This window comes from Pinus tabuliformis, chromosome 5_1 (genome assembly GCF_031772625.1).
Source record: "Pinus tabuliformis cultivar Carrire ecotype Pingquan chromosome 5_1, CPIR1, whole genome shotgun sequence".
NCBI lineage: Eukaryota > Viridiplantae > Streptophyta > Pinopsida > Pinales > Pinaceae > Pinus > Pinus tabuliformis.
Genome location: NC_142305.1, coordinates 544,851,967 through 544,871,724, shown reverse-complemented (window position 1 = coordinate 544,871,724; position 19,758 = coordinate 544,851,967).

Sequence of the window (19,758 nt, the reverse complement as noted above, 5' to 3'; positions counted from 1 at the left end):
AGATCAAGAGAAATGGATTCAATAAATTGGTATCTCTAATACAACTATTTTAAGTACTAGTTTCATTTTATGATGGCAGGGATGTGTCATTTAATTCATATTTTTCACTTTTGTCAGTATGAGTAATTTGTCTCAATCATATGTTATTATGTATCTCTGCTCTTATGGGTTGAATTCTAATTTCTGAGTAACTATTCACTCATAAATCTGTATTTTAATATTGGTTTAACAAATAGTAATATGATGTGAACTTCTTCCTCATATTATTGTTTAATTATTTGAATTACTGATTAAACAATCAATATCATTTTTGTGAACTTCTTCCTAAATTTTGTTGGTTGATTATTTGAGTCAAGAGGTCTCTAAATAGAATGTGACTTGGAATTCATAATTTCAGTTAATTGAACTACTTCGTTAGCTTGATATTCATCATAAGCGAGACATATTTAAATCTCAATCATTTAAATATCTTTCTCTCGGTTGGGTTAGATCTATATTTTCCTAATTGAGATAGGATTAGGATTTAGTTCCTTTTGCTTGCATTACAGAATAAGTTTTCATTTAGATTTAATTTTACATTCTTCTAAGTCCTCTTCCAAAAGAGGTGAACCTTAATTGTGGCTAGGCTAAACCTGAGATTAGCTTAAGGATCACTTACTTACCTGATCAACAAGAGGGTTGATCTGATATCTCTTCTCCATTGGTGAATGAAAGTCATATTTTAAAGCCATTGGAAATTGAGAGAAGGTAATTGGACCTACTTGAACCAGTCGAAGCCACCATTCCAAATGGCAAAGGAGTTGCTTTAAGGTCTAGACCAGGTGATCATCCCCAATGTTGCGGCAGACATTTTTCACCTTCAACATTTTTGGTGCTAGAAGGAGGGCCTGAAACTTGTTGTCAATTGGAGTCTTTTGTAGAGCTGTAACAAGGGTCTTTTTCACCTCTAGTTATCTCACATTACAAGTCAATCCGGGAGCGTTTTGTTATTGTAAAGGGTATCTCAATTTGAGGCTATTTGTCATAGTAATGCTTAGTAGTATAGGTCTAAGAAATGCAAGAGTAAACGGATGCTAAGCTATGGCTAAATTACTTTTGCATAAAGAAATCACACGCGGCAACTTTATCAGTCAAGGGTACGGAAATAGTAACCCATCCCTCTAGAAACTGATGAAGGAAAAGGAATTAGAGTATGGATCATGGATCTGGGAGCATAATAGCGTCTGCTGTGTCGCACGACAGCCTTGATCCTCCTCCCACACCAAACCAATGAATGCAAGTAAAAAAGGAACAGCAAGAAAGCAGAATGGAACGGCAATTCAGAAATGGAACAACAGTAAAAGGAACGGAAGTAAGGAAACTAAATCTTGCAAGTTCAACACTCTCAATTCTTGGCATCAACTTACATACAAAGAAAGAGCAATATTTTGTACAAGTAGACAGCTTAATCAAATGGAACAGCAAACCACCATAAATAGGAAACGTCAATCATATGTACACATAATCTGAAATGATCACCAGTAGTCCACACACAACGTTAATTCCATCTTCTTATGATCGTCACTCCAACCATATGTAGCTAAAACATTCCACTTATAAATTCTGTAACAGAAGTGAACAACTCAGAACAATGTTATGTGATCAATTCTGGAAATATGATGTAAACTTGTTACAAAGATTTACAAAAGGAAAACTACTGATGAACGAGTATGGAACAGCATGTAAGTATATCAGATTATTAAGAACAATAAACAAACCACACAAAGCCAAACTGTAATGATACAATCAGCCAGTGTCCGTTGGAGCCGGGCCCTTAGCTTCCAATGGCACACCGCCGTAACTTACTTCAGATGCAGGGAGAAAGTAACACCAAATATATTATATTAACGCATCAATGATAGTACAGCAAAACTAAGTCTCAAAGAGACTCGATAGTCTGAGTTTAACCAACTGTGAAGTCTGTAAACAAAAAGTAAAGATACAAGATAATCAAAAGTCCCTGAAGTATTCGATGCTGCCCCTTTTTATACAAGTAATGGCGGAGTTAACTAAACAACAAAATAATTGAAAGTAACGATCCCTCAGGATCAAAGATCCTGAGGGATCTGTTAAACTGTTAACTCCTCTCTTTTCTCTGCCTAGCCTTCCGAACTGACAGTCCTTCATCTCGTCCCAGATTGATCTGCCTTGATTTACTCGCCCTGGTCTGGATTTTATTTGGTTTTGGAGGGACAACCGTTATCTCCTCATGGAACTCTCGTTTTGCACCGCGCCTTCCTACTTTTGTCTTTTCCTGCATAGAGAAGATAACTATTAGTGATTGGGTCATTCGTGCTCATTCGCATTACATTCTCCTTATTTTATAACAAAGAAAAGGTTACAACTATTGCTTGAAACACCACTAAGTTATTCATTAAAACATACCTTTCCAATCCTCTACACACCCCCCGGCTTACTCTGTTTCATGGCCTCATGAAAACGTTATAATTAACATGGAGAGTGGTAAGAGAATAGGCAGGAGAGGGCACCTCGTGAGGAGGTCTGCAACCATGGTGAGCAACCAGATTATCAAAGAATTGATTCAATTGATCTGCAAGCATATTATACAAGGCCTAGTACCTAGGTGCAGGTTGCCAAATAATAGGGCTACGGAACCGGTATCCTAACCAAGACGGCCCAGCTTGCAGAATGCGCTGGCCATAAAGGCTCAACCGTTCAGCAGCCAGCTCAAAATTCTCGTATTTGAATGGCTCCCTGAGCTAGATGCTTGGGGTAGAAATCCGATAGCGGAATTTGGCAACATCCAGGGTAGAATCCTTAATAGCCAGAAAGTATTCCAAGCTATTTCGGATCAAATCCTCATGCATGGGTCCTAGCAGTTCTATGACGCCCGGGGTTCTCATAAGGCTTTTGTGTGATTGCCATAGGTGAACTGGGTCTCTAGGCTCGGCCCTGACCCATAGATCTAGGCTGTTCTCCTGCCTCTGAAAGGCATTGTAAGCCCTGATCCACTTTAACTGATTGACCCCAACTGAAACAAAGGCTTGTAGCTGTATATCTCCCACGAAAGGGCCAGGGTTTAAATCAGCTTCCTGTTCAAGCACCATATTGTGCAAATAGAATTCACATAGTAACCGTTGGACCTTAACCACATAATGTTTGCAACAATCAATAAAATCATTAACAGTATTAATCTGAATAGGGGCACCTGCCCTGACAGCTTTTATTTTCAATCTTAAGTATCTTTCAAGGAGAAATAAAGCATAATTCTTTGTAGGGGCCCTGCAAGTCAAAACATCATTATACAGCGAACATACAGTGTCCAATTGTTTAATAACACCATCTAGTCGACGTGTTACCTTGGCAACCTTTTCCTGTTCCTTCTGCCATCCTTCAAAGGCCTGACTCTCTGATTGACTCGTGTTCCGCAGTTGCTGCTGCAGTTCTTCATGTTTTTCCCGAGGGATCATTTGTTCCTTTAACTGCTCAGCTTCCTGCTGCAACTCCTCATATTTTTCCCGAGGGATCATTTGTTCCCTTAGCTGGTCAGCCTCCTATCGGGCTTGCTTCATCTCGTGGTGCAAGGCCTTGGTTTTTGGATCCTTTTTCCATGATTTCTCAGAGGCAGGGAGTTTTACCTGGACCTTCACGTTTCGCTGCCTGGAATTCGTATCCCGAATTATTCCTAAAGGTGGTGCCTCAGTTTGGACTGCTTTGTTTTCCCTTTCTTTCTTAACATGAATAAAGGGGTACGATGGCCCCTCTGTAAATTGAATGTCGTCTTGCGGCTCGGTTTTGATTGGAACGGCAGTTGGTCCCAATGGGCTATTTGGAACAGCAGTTTGTTCCTCAGCGTCAATAGGAACGGCATTCTGATGTTCCATATCAGATGGAACGGCATTTTGTTCCTCAGTGCTGGTTGGAACAGTCGTAGGTCTATCAGCGGAGTATTGACCTACGAGACGCCTATAAGCCCCTTGCCTTCTCATCTGACAGGACCCTGCTGCATTTGTCCTTCTTTTTCTCCTTATGGTCCTTCTTATTCTCAGACTAGCTTTCAAACTTCGAATTTTCTGCCGAAGCTGGGCTATAATATTCAGCAGTCTCTGTTGTTTCTTTCTCAATTTCTTAATTTCTCTTGCCTCGGCAGTGGGCGCATGAGTGGCCCTTAGTTCTGCTCATCTTTCATCGAGGGTTTCTTCTGGCATTCTGGGAACGAACTGTTCCCGCCAAGCATTTTCATTCTCCACGTCATCAGCAGGTGGGTTTTCTTCTGGTGTCTTGGGAACGGATTGTTCCCGGTTGGTATTTACATTTTCTTTGTCAACAACAGGGAGGTTTTCTCCTCCTGCCATTTCTTCATGCAATTCTTCATGCTTCTCTTCCCCAGAGGGTCCTTCAGGAGGGTCTGCTGGACTAGAAGGTGAAGCATAATCTCCCAGGCTAGCCAAGATGGTGGCCAGCTCTTCTTCCTCCACGGGGACCTGTGGAGGGCTGTCCCCCAATTGTTCCATCTCCTCCTCCTGAATTGGCTGCTCAGTGGCTGCCTCCAGATAGCCGGCCTCGGCCTCAGAGTCAGAATGTTCATTTCCTTCCTCGGCTTCTGCTTCGTTCTCAATTTGTTCCACATTTTCCCTCAAGGGTTCCTGTTCTGGCACTGGTGGCTCATCTGTTATTTCGATCGGCTGGTCAATGCTTAGCTGGATTTTCTCCAGCCTGCCTTTTATTCTTGCCAACCGAGCTGACTTCCTAGGCCTCTCGGGCTGTTCAGGTGTGCTGGCCACCTGTTCTTCCACCACCACCTTTCTGCGTTTTTCAGATTGTTCTGGCGTGCCAGAGGAATGCCTACGTTTCGAGGCAGCACGCTCTTCTGTGGCCAGTTCCTTATGTTTTTCTGCATGTCCAGATGCTCTAGAGGAACGTTTTCGTTTTACTGACTCCGTGCGTTTCTTGGGTTGCTCGGGTGTATCCGAGGGATGCTTGGGTTTTGGTGATTCTCTGGGCTCCTTGGGTGCTTCAGAGGTACTAGCGGGATGCTTAGCCTTTGGGGATGGTGATGCCACTCCCCCTCCAATTGCTGTAATAAGCTCCCCCCAGCTACTCTGCTGCTGAGTGAGACTGTAGCTCACTATCAGGCGGATCAACCCATGGTGGCTAACCACTGCGTCTTCATGGTGTGCCTTTTTCAGGCTCCGAGAGGCATCATGCAGTAATGAATTTAACAATGCAGGGAGATTCACAGAACATTTTCCTTTTAACACAGCCAGGAGCTTAAGGTGACGCGGTCTTACCACATCTTTTCGCCCCTCGCAGGTGATGTAGCTCTGCACCACCTTTGCCAATTCGCTTGAGGGTTCTCCTAGCGTTGCCAGCAGCACTCCTTTTCCCTTCACTGTTAGATTCTGTCCTTCGTCCTGGAAAATTTCTATGATCTTTTGCAACCTCTCTTTCTTTATCGTCCATATTGGTCCTGAGGCTGGTAATCCTGTTACTTCCGCGATTATTTCCTTCGTGACCATTATCTGCTTCCCACCCACTACGGAGTGTTCTTCCTGCAAATTCTGCAGGAATTCCATGGCCACAGTTTCATTTGATTCTCGCAGGCGGCTAAAATAAGTTAGCCACCCCGCCCTTTCTAGGATCTCCCGAGCAGCTTCGGAGACTACTAGCTCACTAGGCTCGCTTCTGATAGCCTTGCCTCCCATGGTTCTGTTTCGGGATCCTAGATGGAACAGCAATTACCTGTCGCAAAGAACGTAATCGCAGCAAGAAAAAAACACAGAGCATGCATGAAAATTGATTGTAAATAACAACTTTTTGCAAAAATAGCATTGTCATGCCGTTAACCCATACCGTACCTTCGTACCATATCATTTCCGAATGATGTGCTAACACGTGGCCGGCGGAGTAATGAGGTCACCTCCCCCCTCGCAATATGATAGGCTGTCCCAGCCGTCAAATGGAGGAGGAGCCGCCGTCCCGTCACCAAGTCATAAAGGAACAACATATAGAGTTTTTCCATGTTTCAGATTAGACAAAGAAATACCGAGATCGAGGCAAAAGGTAGATCGCGTTTTGCATAAGCCTGCGTGATGTGATGCAAAATAGGAGGATAGGACGTCTGGCACTCATATAAGGTCTGAGGTAGTCATAGTCAATACCTTTGCCATGATTGGTGGTGATAGATATTCATGCGACGTATCCATCAAAGTGTAAGATATAATTATTATGAGGATAGAAAGAAGTATTTGATATGATCCAAATTGGTGTATATATTACGACTCCGATACCATTAACAGAGCTCTGCTGCCGACAGGTGTTCATAACCTTGGCAGAGTTGTTTATTTCACCCTGGAACCATGGTCCTTTGTGTATTTTTGAAGAGCAATTCTTGTCAAAATGCAGGCCATCATGCTGGCTTGGTAACCAGATAACCATGATGCCATTCACCAGAGAGGCGTGAAACGTGGGCAGGCCGGCTCGTAATGAGACCCCCTGTTCCAAGGTTTGTTTATGTAGTGAACCCGTTGGACCATATCCCTGGTGTGGTGGCCATGATGGGAATGCCACTTCGCTTCCAATCTTATGATCATAGTAGGCTGGTTCTTTAATGAAACCCCCTATCCTGCATTTGACAAATAATTTCTTTTTATTTTGCTTTTGCCTTTTTTTTTTTTTTTTTTTTTTTTTGAAACAGACTTTGCTCTTGTGTAATTACACATAAGGGTGGTTCAGCCCTCCTTAAGAGTGGGAATGGCGGAAGAAGTCTTGTCATCCCAATAGGAAGATATAAATCTTCTGTTCTTATTTCCAAGTAATTATAGAGAAAATTGTAGGAACTCAACATGATGAAATTTTCCAACAAGGCAGAGGAGGTGAGACCATGACAGCAAAAATGATGAGTGTGTGGATCCTTCCTTTGTTGTTGCATCAATACTAGGGCTGTTAAAGATAGCGATTTATGATATGCTGATCTCGATATATCCTGACTTTTATATTCATTGCATAAATGTATAGCTGCTACTTATGGCCTTGGAAAGAGGATGGACACCACATCCTTTATATGAAAGGGACAAGAGCATACTACTCCTTTTTGAAAGGGAGGGTGAGGAGGAGTTCATCTGATGCATTGACTTAAAAAAAAAAGGGCAGCAAAAGCACACAAATGTTGTTTCCTTTGAAAAAGGAACAGCCAAAAATACTCAAGTGTTGTTCCTTTTGAAAAGGAACAACAAAAACACACAAGTGCTGTTCCTTTTGAAAAGGAACAACAAAAACCCAAAAGTGTTGTTCCTTTTGAAAAGGAACAACAAAACACACAAGTGTTGTTCCTTTTGAAAATGAACAGCAAAAACACACAAGTGCTGTTCCTTTTGAAAAGGAACATCGAAAACACACAATTGCTGTTCCTTTTGAAAAGGAACAGCAAAAACCCACAAGTGCCGTTCTTTTTGAAAAGGAACAGCAAAAACCTACAAGTGTTGTTCCTTTTGAAAAGGAACAGCAAAAACCCAAAAGCGCTGTTCCTTTTGAAAAGGAACAGCAAAAACACACAAGTGCTGTTCCTTTTGAAAAGGAACAGAAAAAACACACAAGTGCTGTTCCTTTTGAAAAGGAACAGCAAAAACACTCAAGTGATGTTCCTTTTGAAAAGGAACAGCACGCACAAATACTAAAAACATATATACAAAATTTACAATCTTATATACAAGATGTGGTAATAAAAGATGAATTTCTTACTGATCTATAGGTGAGGAAGTTTTTTCTTCCTCGCCCATAATCTCAATGTTAGTATATTGGCGTAGCTGCTGACAAAAAGATTCCCGAGTGAGCGGTTTGCGATACAGACGAACTCGGTGGCCATTTACCTTAAATGTATATCCAGACCCATCGATTGTGATCAGAGTAAGGGTCCCATTGTCATGGACTTTTTGAATCTCGTATGGTCCCAACCAACGACTCTGAAGCTTCCCCGGGAAATCCTGAAATCTAGAATCATATAACAGAGCCCAGTCTCCTTCATGAAATATCTTGTTTTTGATAAGCGCATCATGCCATTTGGCTCATTGCTGTTGAATGAGTGTTGTATTCTGTAATGCAGAGAGCCTTATTTCATCTAATTCATTAATTTGCTGTAATCGATTTTTCTGTGCTTCACTTAAATCCAATCCGACTTCTTGGGCCGTTCGCAGCGTTTGGATCTCGAATTCTATAGGAAAAATGGGCTACTTTCCAAACACTAAGTGATATGGTGAATAGCCGGTGGTGCTTCTCCATGTGGTTCGATAAGCCCACAGTGCCTCGGGTAGTCGGGCGGCCCAATCACGCCGATGTGAGGCAACTGTTTTTGTCAAAATAGACTCTATTACCTTATTGTTGCTCTCCACTTGCCCATTTGCCTGAGGATGGTATGGGGTAGTAATTTTATGCTGGACACGATAGTTATTGAGTGTTGCAGCTAATTTATGCCCCACAAATTGTGGTCCTCTGTCTGTAATTACTTCCCTCGGAAGACCATAACGTACAAACAAATGGAACAAGAACTGTATTACCGAATCTTCTGTAGCTCTAGGCAATGCCTCTGCTTCAACCCATTTGGTAACATATTCAGTTGCCACCAAAATGTAGGTTCTTTGGTTTGATGGTGGGCTGATGGGTCTGACGAAGTCCAGAGCCCAGCGTTCGAAAGGTTCGATCACTAATTGAGGCCACAAAGGCATTTCGTCGGCTGGACTAGGTCGTCCTGCACGCTGACAGCTATCACAGGCCTGGACAAATTTTTTCGCATCCTTGAAAATTGTAGGCCAGTAATATCCCGTTTGTAATACTTTATGTGCTGTTCTTCGTTCAGCAAAATGTCCTCCACATGGCCCGTCATGGCAGGTTTTCAAGATATCAAAGATTTCTTCCTCTCGAATACATCTTCTGATTTCCATATCTGCTCCTGTGTGAAACAAATAGCCCCCAACCCACGAAAGTCGATTGCTTTTCTGAACAATCTGCTTCCGTTCATTGGGGGTTAAATGTTTTGGAAGCTTACCTACTGCAAGATAGTTAGCAACATCAGTGTACTAGGGAGTCTGAACAGCGACAACAAATAAGTGTTCGTCTGGAAATTGGTCCTCGACTGCTGCTGCTTCAACTAATTTTGGTATTCGTGAGAGGAAATTAGCTACAGGGTTCTCCTTCCCTGGTCGATCTCTGATTGTAATATCAAACTCCTACAATAGGATCAACCACCTGGTTATTCTTCCATTTGTAACAGGCTTATTTGCTAAATACTTAATAGCAGAATGGTCTGTATACAAAATAACGGGATAGCCTGTAATATAGTGTTTAAATTTATTAACAGCGTGTATCACAGCTAAAAATTCTTTTTCGGTGACAGTGTAATTTAATTCAGCCGGAGCCAAATTTTTGCTGATGTAATAGATGGCGTATGGTCTTTTATCCTCTTCTTGGCCCAGAACTGCACCGATTGCTGTGTCTAAGGCGTCAGTTGAAATTTGGAATGGTAAATTCCAATTAGGTCCTCGGAGAACTGGAGCTGTAGATACCGGCTTCTTTAATTCTTTGAAGGCTCGATCACATTTCTCTGTCCATAAGAAGTCAACATTTCCAGTTAATGCATGTAAAGGTGCGGCAATATGTGAATAATGTTGTATGAATCATCTATAATACCCAGAAAAACCAAGAAAACTGCGTACCTCTGTTTGATTAGTGGGGGTCGGAATAAGCAAAAGTATTTGAATTTTAGCCGGGTCTACCTGAATACCAGCTGCTGAAATATAGTGTCCCAGAATGAGTCCTTCGGTCATCATCATGTAACACTTTTCGTGACTCAAGCAAAGTCTGGTAGCGATGCAGCGCTGTAGGACTTTTTCGAGAGTATCTAGAGCTGGATCAAAGTCATCTCCATATGGTGTGAAGTCATCCATGTAGACTTCCAATCCATCATTAATTAAATCTGCAAAGATGCTAAGAACAGCCCTTTGGAATGTGGCTGGAGCATTACATAAACCAAAAGGTAAGACTCGATAAGCGAACGTTCCCCAGGGACAAGTAAAGGTAGTCTTATCTTGGTCTTCAGGGGCAATCTGAATCTGATTGTATCCGCTGAAGCCATCCAAGAAAGAAAAGAATTTCTTGCCTGCTAAGGTGTCCAGTACCTGATCTATGAATGGAAGAGGGAAGTGATATTTTTGTGTGGCTTTGTTTAATTCTCTATAATCCACACAGATCCTCCATTTCCCATTCTTTTTAGGTACTACCACAAGTGGAGAGACCCATTTGCTGTCAGAAATAGGATAAATAAAATCAACATCTAAAATTTTCTGAAGCTCAGCTTTTACAACATCTTTTAAATGGGGGTTGAGTCTTCTTTGCGGTTGACGAATAGGTCTTGCATCTTTTTCGATATAAATATGATGTGTGCATAGCTGGGGATCAATCCCTTTCATATCGGGATAGTCCCATGCAAATGCCTCCTGATACTTTCGTAACAGCTGGATGAGTTTTGTCTCTTGATCTGGTGTCAGATTAGCGTTAATATTTAAAGTTTTCCCCGGTTCAATTTGTACTACTTTGCTATTAGCGACAGAAGTCACAGGTATAATTTGGTCATGTTCGTCTTTCAGAGGATCCTCCTCTAATTCGTTATCAAATGCTGCTTTTATCATAAAACATTGTGTATACGATGTGGATTCTGTTTGATTAATGAATTTATTGATGGCATCGTCTTCCGTTTGATCTTTGAAATCTAGCGCTTCCTGGACTGTTAATGGGGGTCTAATATTGTCAGTGATATATGAGGCAGGGCGCAGGTTGGTTCTCATCATCGTGATGCTTGGCTGCGCTGGAGGGTACAAGATTAAATTTTTGATATCCGGCCCTCTGGTTATGGTCATGTTTCCCTGCCGGCAACCAATGTAGGCGTCAGTAGTAGCGAGCCACGGTCTACCTAGAATTAGCGGATGTCCATCTAGTCGGGTTTTCGGATTAATTATCAGGAAATCGGTCGGGTATTCCCAGGAATCCACTGAAACCATGACATCATACAAGGTACCTTCTGGTCTAATTACTGATCGGTCAGCTAGTTCTAACAAAGTGGAAGTAGGTTCTACCGATGTAATTCCGAGCTTCTGGCAAGTTGATGTTGTCAGGATGTTAATTGCAGCCCCTAGATCAACTAAGACGTTGGTCAAGGTCTGCCCATAGATTTGAACAGTGACAATTGGGTTTCCAGGGTCCTCGTATTTAACTAGTGTTTCTTTTCCTGATAGGAGGTCGGATAAGGTGCCGACTACCTGGACTCTTGGGTTAGAGGTTACATTTCTTTTTGATTTTCTGCTACACAGGTCTTTTATGGTTTTTGCATATATGGGGATATCCTGTATAGCTTGAAGGAATGGAATTCTTATATACGAGTTTTGTAGTTCTCCCAAAATATCAAAATCTGGATATTGTGTTGGTCGTGGAATGGCCAATCATTCTGGGAAAGGTGGAGGAGATGTAATTACTTGCTGATGAGCCTGGTCTTTATTTACATCTTCCTGTTGTGATGGCTGTTCTATAGGTAACTGATCTTCAATGTGAGTTGTTCTATGTCCCTCAGTTTCTATTATTCGCCCAGATCTTAACTGAAGATCATTGCACTCCCGCAGATCAGATTCAATCTCTGAGGATTCTATAATTTGAAGAGATTGAACTGGTCTATTATTTGGATTGGGGTTGGGTTGGGCTGGGAGCTGCGATCTCAGATTAGGCTGGGGATTTTGTTGTAAGGCTGGCAGAGTTGGTTGAGGGAGTGGAATTGATCCTGCTGGCTGATATGTCGATTTTGGCCAGCTTGTCTGCCAGGGTGAACCTTGCGAAGTAGAAGGGGTCCACTGCGGAGGATATGAATTATTCTGCCAATATGGTGGGGGATAAGGGAAGTTTGGCCAACCAAATTGGGTCATCCAAGGATTCGGAGTAGGAAACATTTGAGGTGACCAATTCGAAAACGGGGGCTGAGATTGGTTTTGCCACATATTCTGTTGCTGAGCATTGAATTGCGGGGGTTGAAAAGAAGAGGAGGGGTCTGAAAACATACCAGATTGCCTAGGCTGCCATTGATGACACTGGTTAATAAAATATGCTGATTCTGGCTCCTCTTCTGCTTCTTTGTATACTGCCTTCAAACCAGGAACTGAGGGGCAGCTTTCAGTCAGGTGGTCCTTGGTACAGATAGCACATATTTGGACTGTATCCAGCGGGCATTCCTTGTGGCTATGTTTCTTCCTGCATCGAGGGCAGAAAACCGCTAGATTCTGTTCCGCCTCTGCTTGCTTCTGTTTAGCCTGCACAATATCAAGCTGTGTAGTTAAAGTCCCCAGGATATCAGTTTTAAAATTTTCTAGCAAATTTCCAAGTTCCACACGTGTTACTCCCTCTGTTGATCTTCTATTATCTCTGGTAAAGCGATCATATTCTGCTGGTTTTATCCTCGTGCTGCCTCTTGAGCTCCTGATACACAGATCAATGATATCAGCAAAATTTTCCTGATAAATGTCTCCTTTCCCCATAATATTCAACGTTTCAATCCATTGTTCTTTCATACCTCTAATTAATGCGGTTTTCAACACGTTATCAGGCAGAGGTAACGATGCATAGGGAGATCTTTGCAAGTTATATTGGAAACGTTCCACATATTCTTCTAGAGTTTCGTTTGGTCTGGCTGACATTTGAAAATTTTCATCTTTTAGTTCTCTTGACCTACAGTAATCCTGATATTTCTTTAAAAAGGTTTCTTTCATTTGATCCCAATTGTTAATAACCCCACCACCTAAGCCCATAAACCATCTTAAAGCAGCCCCTTTTAACGTGGAGGGGAACAATTTTAATTTCTGGGGATCGATGGTGTAATCGTATCCTCTACATAATACATCAAATTCGAACAAGAATGCATCTAGATCTTCTGATGTAAGGCCATGAAATGTGGGGATATGCTGGAGAGGGATAGCTTTCATGGGCGCATTTGTTGCAGAATCTACTATAGGATATTGCAATGTGGAGGTCTGGGTGTTTGGCTGATTCTGCGCCATGGGATCGAATACATGCCAGTAATCTTCAGGAATTTCCAAGAGAGTGTTCCTTGGTTGAGAAGGGGTAGTCTTAACAGGGATTGTTTTGACAACACTCCCTTTATCAGGGATAATGATGGTCCCAACTGTCTGAGGTGAATGAATTCCTTCAACGAGGATTTTTGCAGCGCTTCCTTTATCCGAGCTATTTAAAGGCTGGTTTGGTTCAATAGGAGATCTAGGTTCCCCGATTTCCCCTGTTTCTCCTCCTCCTTCGCAAAGGTTACTATGATTCCCTTCGTGCAATAGTCCAGGAGTCAAATTTTCAATTTCTTGAAAGTCCTACTCCTCTGTTTGACTGTGCACTTCAGCAAAGGCTTCAGATGGTGATCCCGAGGCCTGAAGGGAACTAGTAGGCTGTTTAGAATTGATTTTCCTATAACCTACTGATGGCTGAGATTCGGCTTTCTTATAGATTTCGTCTATGAAGGTCGTTCGTCCAAGGGTCACCGGCCCCTTGGCTTTGGATGGAGGCTTTTGATCTTTCTCTGGCTTTTTCTGCTTAGTCATGCACTCCAATTAAACTGCTAAATCCTATTTAACCAATCAATTCTGCTAGGAAAGCAGACGGTGGAGCAGAGCTTTTACATGCTCCGTACGCAGGTTCTTACCTTCCGTTTTTAAAATCCAACTCTCCCCTAGCAGATTCGTACACTACCCTGTTTAAAAGACAAATGGCTATACCCTTTCCCCGGCAACGGCGCCAAAATGTAGAGCTGTAACAAGGGTCTTTTTCACCTCTAGTTATCTCACATTACAAGTCAATCCGGGAGCGTTTTGTTATTGTAAAGGGTATCTCAATTTGAGGCTATTTTTCAGAGTAATGCTTAGTAGTATAGGTCTAAGAAATACAAGAGTAAACGGATGCTAAGCTATGGCTAAATTACTTTTGCATAAAGAAATCACACGCGGCAACTTTATCAGTCAAGGGTACGGAAATAGTAACCCATCCCTCTAGAAACTGATGAAGGAAAAGGAATTAGAGTATGGATCATGGATCTGGGAGCATAATAGCGTCTGCTGTGTCTCACGACAGCCTTGATCCTCCTCCCACACCAAACCAATGAATGCAAGTAAAAAAGGAACAGCAAGAAAGCAGAATGGAACGACAATTCAGAAATGGAACAGCAGTAAAAGGACCGGCAGTAAAGAAACTAAATCTCGCGAGTTCAACACTCTCAATTCTTGGCATCAACTTACATACAAAGAAAGAGCAATCTTTTGTACAAGTAGACAGCTTAATCAAATGGAACAACAAACCACCATAAACAGGAAACGTCAATCATATGTACACATAATCTGAAATGATCACCAGTAGTCCACACACAACGTTAATTCCATCTTCTTATGATCGTCACTCCAACCATATGTAGCTAGAACATTCCACTTATAAATTCTGTAACAGAAGTGAACAACTCAGAACAATGTTATGTGATCAATTCTGGAAATATGATGTAAACTTGTTACAAAGATTTACAAAAGGAAAACTACTGATGAACGAGTATAGAACAGCATGTAAGTATATCAGATTATTAAGAACAATAAACAAACCACACAAAGCCAAACTGTAATGATACAATCAGCCAGTGTCCGTTGGAGCCGGGCCCTTAGCTTCCAATGGCACACCACCGTAACTTACTTCAGATGCAGGGAGAAAGTAACACCAAATATATTATATTAACGCATCAATGATAGTACAGCAAAACTAAGTCTCAAAGAGACTCGATAGTCTGAGTTTAACCAACTGTGAAGTCTGTAAACAGAAAGTAATGATACAAGATAATCAAAAGTCCCTAAAGTCTTCGATGCTGCCCCTTTTTATACAAGTAATGGCGGAGTTAACTAAACAACAAAATAATTGAATGTAACGATCCCTCAGGATCAAAGATCCTGAGGGATCTGTTAAACTGTTAACTCCTCTCTTTTCTCTGCCTAGCCTTCCGAACTGACAGTCCTTCATCTCGTCCCGGATTGATCTGCCTTGATTTACTCGCCCTGGTCTGGATTTTATTTGGTTTTGGAGGGACAACCGTTATCTCCTCATGGAACTCTCGTTTTGCACCGCGCCTTCCTACTTTTGTCTTTTCCTGCATAAACAAGATAACTATTAGTGATTGGGTCATTCGTGCTCATTCTCATTACATTCTCCTTATTTTATAACAAAGAAAAGGTTACAACTATTGCTTGAAACACCACTAAGTTATTCGTTAAAACATAAATTCCAATGCTCTACATCTTTGTATTCTAAAAATTTTATTTTTATTACAATGGATCCTCTTAAACTTCAAATTTGGAGTTGTATTTCTAGACATCCATCTTCCAATACTCTACCAGAAGTGGTAAGACTCTTGTCTCAGGTAAAATTTAATGGTAAAAGAAATTATTCTGTTTTTAATCATTCCTTTCAATTTATTCAAATGTTTTCAAATTATTATTTTCAAGGAATTGATGATGGTATTTTATGCAGGATTTTTACTCTTACTTTCGTGAAAAAAGCTAGAAACTAGTGTTGAACTCTTCTAGTTGCCTCAATTCATAGCTAGGATCAATTTGTTACAATTTTTTTTTGTAAATTTCATGGATATAACTACGAATAGGTATGCGATGATTTTGAATATTTACAAAGATTCAAAAATGAATCTTTAATTGATTTTACCATAAGGTTTCGTTTTAATTGTTTGAAATTTAAAATTGAAGAAAAACCTATGGGAAAGGGATTACTAGATTTATATGAACATATTTTCTCCCTTCCTCCCATTCATAATCCATGTAAAATTATTTCATGGTTTTCTCAAACTCCTTCCAATTACATTAACACAAGTGAGAGTTCCAATATGAAGATGCAAACAAATGATGATGAAGTGGCCTCTATTGTGCACGGTCAATTTTTTCATTTAGTGCACACTTCTTACAATATTAATAATGATCAAGATGCACCTTCATATGTCAGCGAATCTCAATCACAGAGCTTGGAGAATTTTACTATTCAAGTGAAAGAATATAACAACAATACTCTTTAAGAAGATACCGCTTTGAAATTTGAAAATCAATATGCATTAAATTTAGAAAATCAGAACATAAATCGGCAAGTACATGAAGTAATCGAAGTTTCCAATAATACGCAGCCCGCTGTACAAATTTCTGAATTCTTTTACGATGAGACAATGTCAAATTCAGGACAGCAAGGCAACATGCTTCAAGAAAGCACAAGTACAAAGATGAATGATCCCAAATCTGAAATTTACAATGAGAAGAATGCACAAGAATTCCTAAAAAGAGACACTTTTATATCCATTGCTTCTGATTCTCATTTTTCCCTTTATCATTATATTTTTGCTGATAGTAATTTATTGCCTCTTTGAAATAAGGATATTTTAGAAAAAAGAGAGGTTGATCTTAATGAATTTCCAATTAGTATTTATCAAGATAGAGAATTAATTATCGATCATTCTTCTAGCATTAATGAACATATGCTTCATATTCTTTCTTGTTTTGATTCATTGGATAAAATCGAAGGGAATTCTAATGAATGTCATGAGGTCATTTATGATCGTTACTTTGACATTGAAGCCATTGATTTGTCTACTTCACTATTGAATCCTCAAGACTAAAGTCTAATAAAATATGAAAATGAAGAACACTCTAATTCAGAAATTGTTTCAAGTAGTTCTCGTTTTCAAATAGTTAATCATACTAATGATTTCAACATTCGAGAAAACATACCAATCTATGATTTATATGACAATCAAGATCTCATTCCTATTCATAATCATGATTCTCTTTCTAATTCACCAGTTGGCATTAGCAATCATTCGAATTCTATTATTATGACCAAGTCTTCTGAAAAGGAAATTGTTTTAAGTCGGTCCTAATTGCGATGTAAAAATAATTGTAACACTAGTGTAAACCATGATTTTATTTTATTTTGTTTAAATTCAAATTTGTTTTTTGTTTTTAATTTTCAATTTTTAAATAATTTTTGCTAGCTTATTGGGCAATTCAGTATTAAACACTCAAATGATGTATTGTCTGAATGGGAAAATGAAGTTTTAGGTTTTAATTGTGAACATCAAGAGCTATTTCTCTTCCAATTTCAACTGATGTTCATTTCTTATTAATTACTTCTACCTTCTGAAAGGAAATGTTAACAAGAGAGTGTGTTTTGACAATATGACAAACAATCTGATTCAATTAATAATCTTCGACTGTATCTAACATATTTTCATCCATTTTTCATAGACCCCTTTGAAAAATATTTGGAAAGTTTAACTTCATGGAAGATTGTTAATAGTTTAACGCTTGTACATTGTTATCACCAAAAATAGGAGTTTACTTTTGATTTTTGCATGGTCTTAGATGAGTGTGTCAATTTGTCTTATGCTTAGTAGGTAGATGTTAGGTTAGGAGTCTCAAAGGTTTAGTTTTTCTTCTGTGTCTAAATAAAGCCTAACTTCCTTTTATGATGTCTCTTGATTCCCACAACCCTGTCTAGAAACTCATAGCTCAAGGAAAATTTGAAAATTTTGAAATTAGTTCTAAAACTATGTTTTCGTAGAGTAGACAGTGTTGCACTATGAAAACACTGCTCTTTTCGCAACGCTTTTGGTAGAGTGATACGAAAGCGTGGATTCGTAAAAACAGTGTTGTCAAATATCAATCCGGTAAAAACCCGTTAGAATTTTCATGATTAGGTGTTAGTCACAAGTCAGTCCACGAGCATGACACCACTCCAAACTGATCATTTTGAATTTAGGGGTCATTATGTATCATAATTTTAAAATTCAAAGAAGTTGGCTGGTATCATCCTCTTAAGTTGCATGGAAACCCTTGAAACCGAGTTGTTCTCGACAGTAAACTTTGGGAATCATTCACCAAGGTTTTTCCTCATCCATCCCTCAGGTAAGGATGATCATCATTCAAGCGATGCTGATCAATTGAATTACAAGACAAACTGGTTTTTTTACAGGAAATTAGAAGAAAAGATGACGAAGGAAAAGAAGCACTGTAGGTCTGTCCATTTCTTGAGAAGTGAGCCAGAAAACACTGAGGTTCTAAGCAGAGACAAAGCAATTGTAGAGGCCTTCAGTAAAGTATGGTGCTGGAATTTTTGTAAAAAATTGCAAGGAGGGCATACCCAAGTAACCAAGGAGTTTTCACTTCATTTTGATGGTTTAAAGACAAAGGTTGGAATGCTTGATATGTAGGTGTCTCTAGAAGTTATAGCATTGGTCACCGAAATTCCTAGGGGACAAGAGGCCTGGTTCAAGAATTTTAGATTCAATATGGAACCATGCAAGGTGTTCCTAAAACCACTATTTTTAGAAACTAACTTAACCAAAGCAGTTCCCAAATATTACATCAAGGACAGCTACACCAACCTTCTCTTCAACATCCAGCGTTACTTCACCTGTGAAGGCAAATATCAGAAGGTCTATTCATCTCATTTCAAACTTCTTCTACATTTTACTTGTATGATTTCTCTAGATTTGCCTTACTTCTTATTTCAAAGTATACATAAGATGGCAGACAAAATTTATCTTAAATCCTAAGGGTGTGAGACTTCCTTGTTTCATCATGGCCTAATTAAATTGATAGTGTTACATGAACTCAAAAGGGTCAAAAAAGATTAGTCCTCGCTTTTGTTTGTATGTGAATTTGGAACAAAAAAGCAAGGTGAAGGTACTAGCTCTGGGGTCGAAGAAGCTTCATTAGCTAAAACTAGCAGGTCTACAATGACCAGGGGAAAAAGGTTTGCGAAGTTAAAGCCAAGGAAGCAGGTGAAGGAAAAAGCAAGCAAAACCTCAGCAGCTAATAGTCCAGCAGTCATTCTTGAAACTCCTAAGTATGCCAAGGGAAAAATGTCTAAGCTTAAAGGAGAAACACCAGAACAACCATCTAGCAAACCAGCTCAAAGAAGACTTACTAGAAGCCAGATTGTAAAGGAAAAAGGGAAAACAATGATTTCAGGAGAAGGTTCAAGCTTGAAGGATGACTTAAGTGACATCTTAAGGGCAATTGACATTACGGAATCCCCTTTGGTGCAAGCAGATGTAACAGAGGTTGATCAAAGGAAGTCGAAGAAGGTGAAATCCTCCAAAAAATTGGAATTCAAGGATGAGGTTGCAGCTTTTGTGTTCAAGCCCAGAAAACCCTTAACCCGACAGTCCAAGAAACTGCAGGAGTCCAATGTTGAATTGGAGAGAACAGAAGAACCCTTTGTGTTGTGCAAGAAGAGTTAGAATTACCATCTTCAAGACCTCAAGGAGACAAAAACACGGTTCCTGCTACTCAAATGAAAAAGGCCAGTTATGAAGTCATGGAAACAAGGTTAGAAGCTACCAACAATGAGATTGCTAAGCTAAGGGTGAGAGCAAGAGAACATGCAGCTGAAAAGACAAACTTCAAAAGGATGAAGGCTCTCTAGGAGGCTGAAAGAGTACCCAAATCAGAAATAGTTAGCAGTGAGTAGCAATACTTTACCTAGATTGTCCCTGCAATCAAAGAAGCCAAATTTGTGAGAAAAATTAATAATTAGCTTAGAGCTACAAACAAGGGATTGAGGAGGAAAATTGAAGATCTGGAAATGCAACTAACCACTCTGGAAAAGAGGTCTACAACAGTGATGAAACAAGGT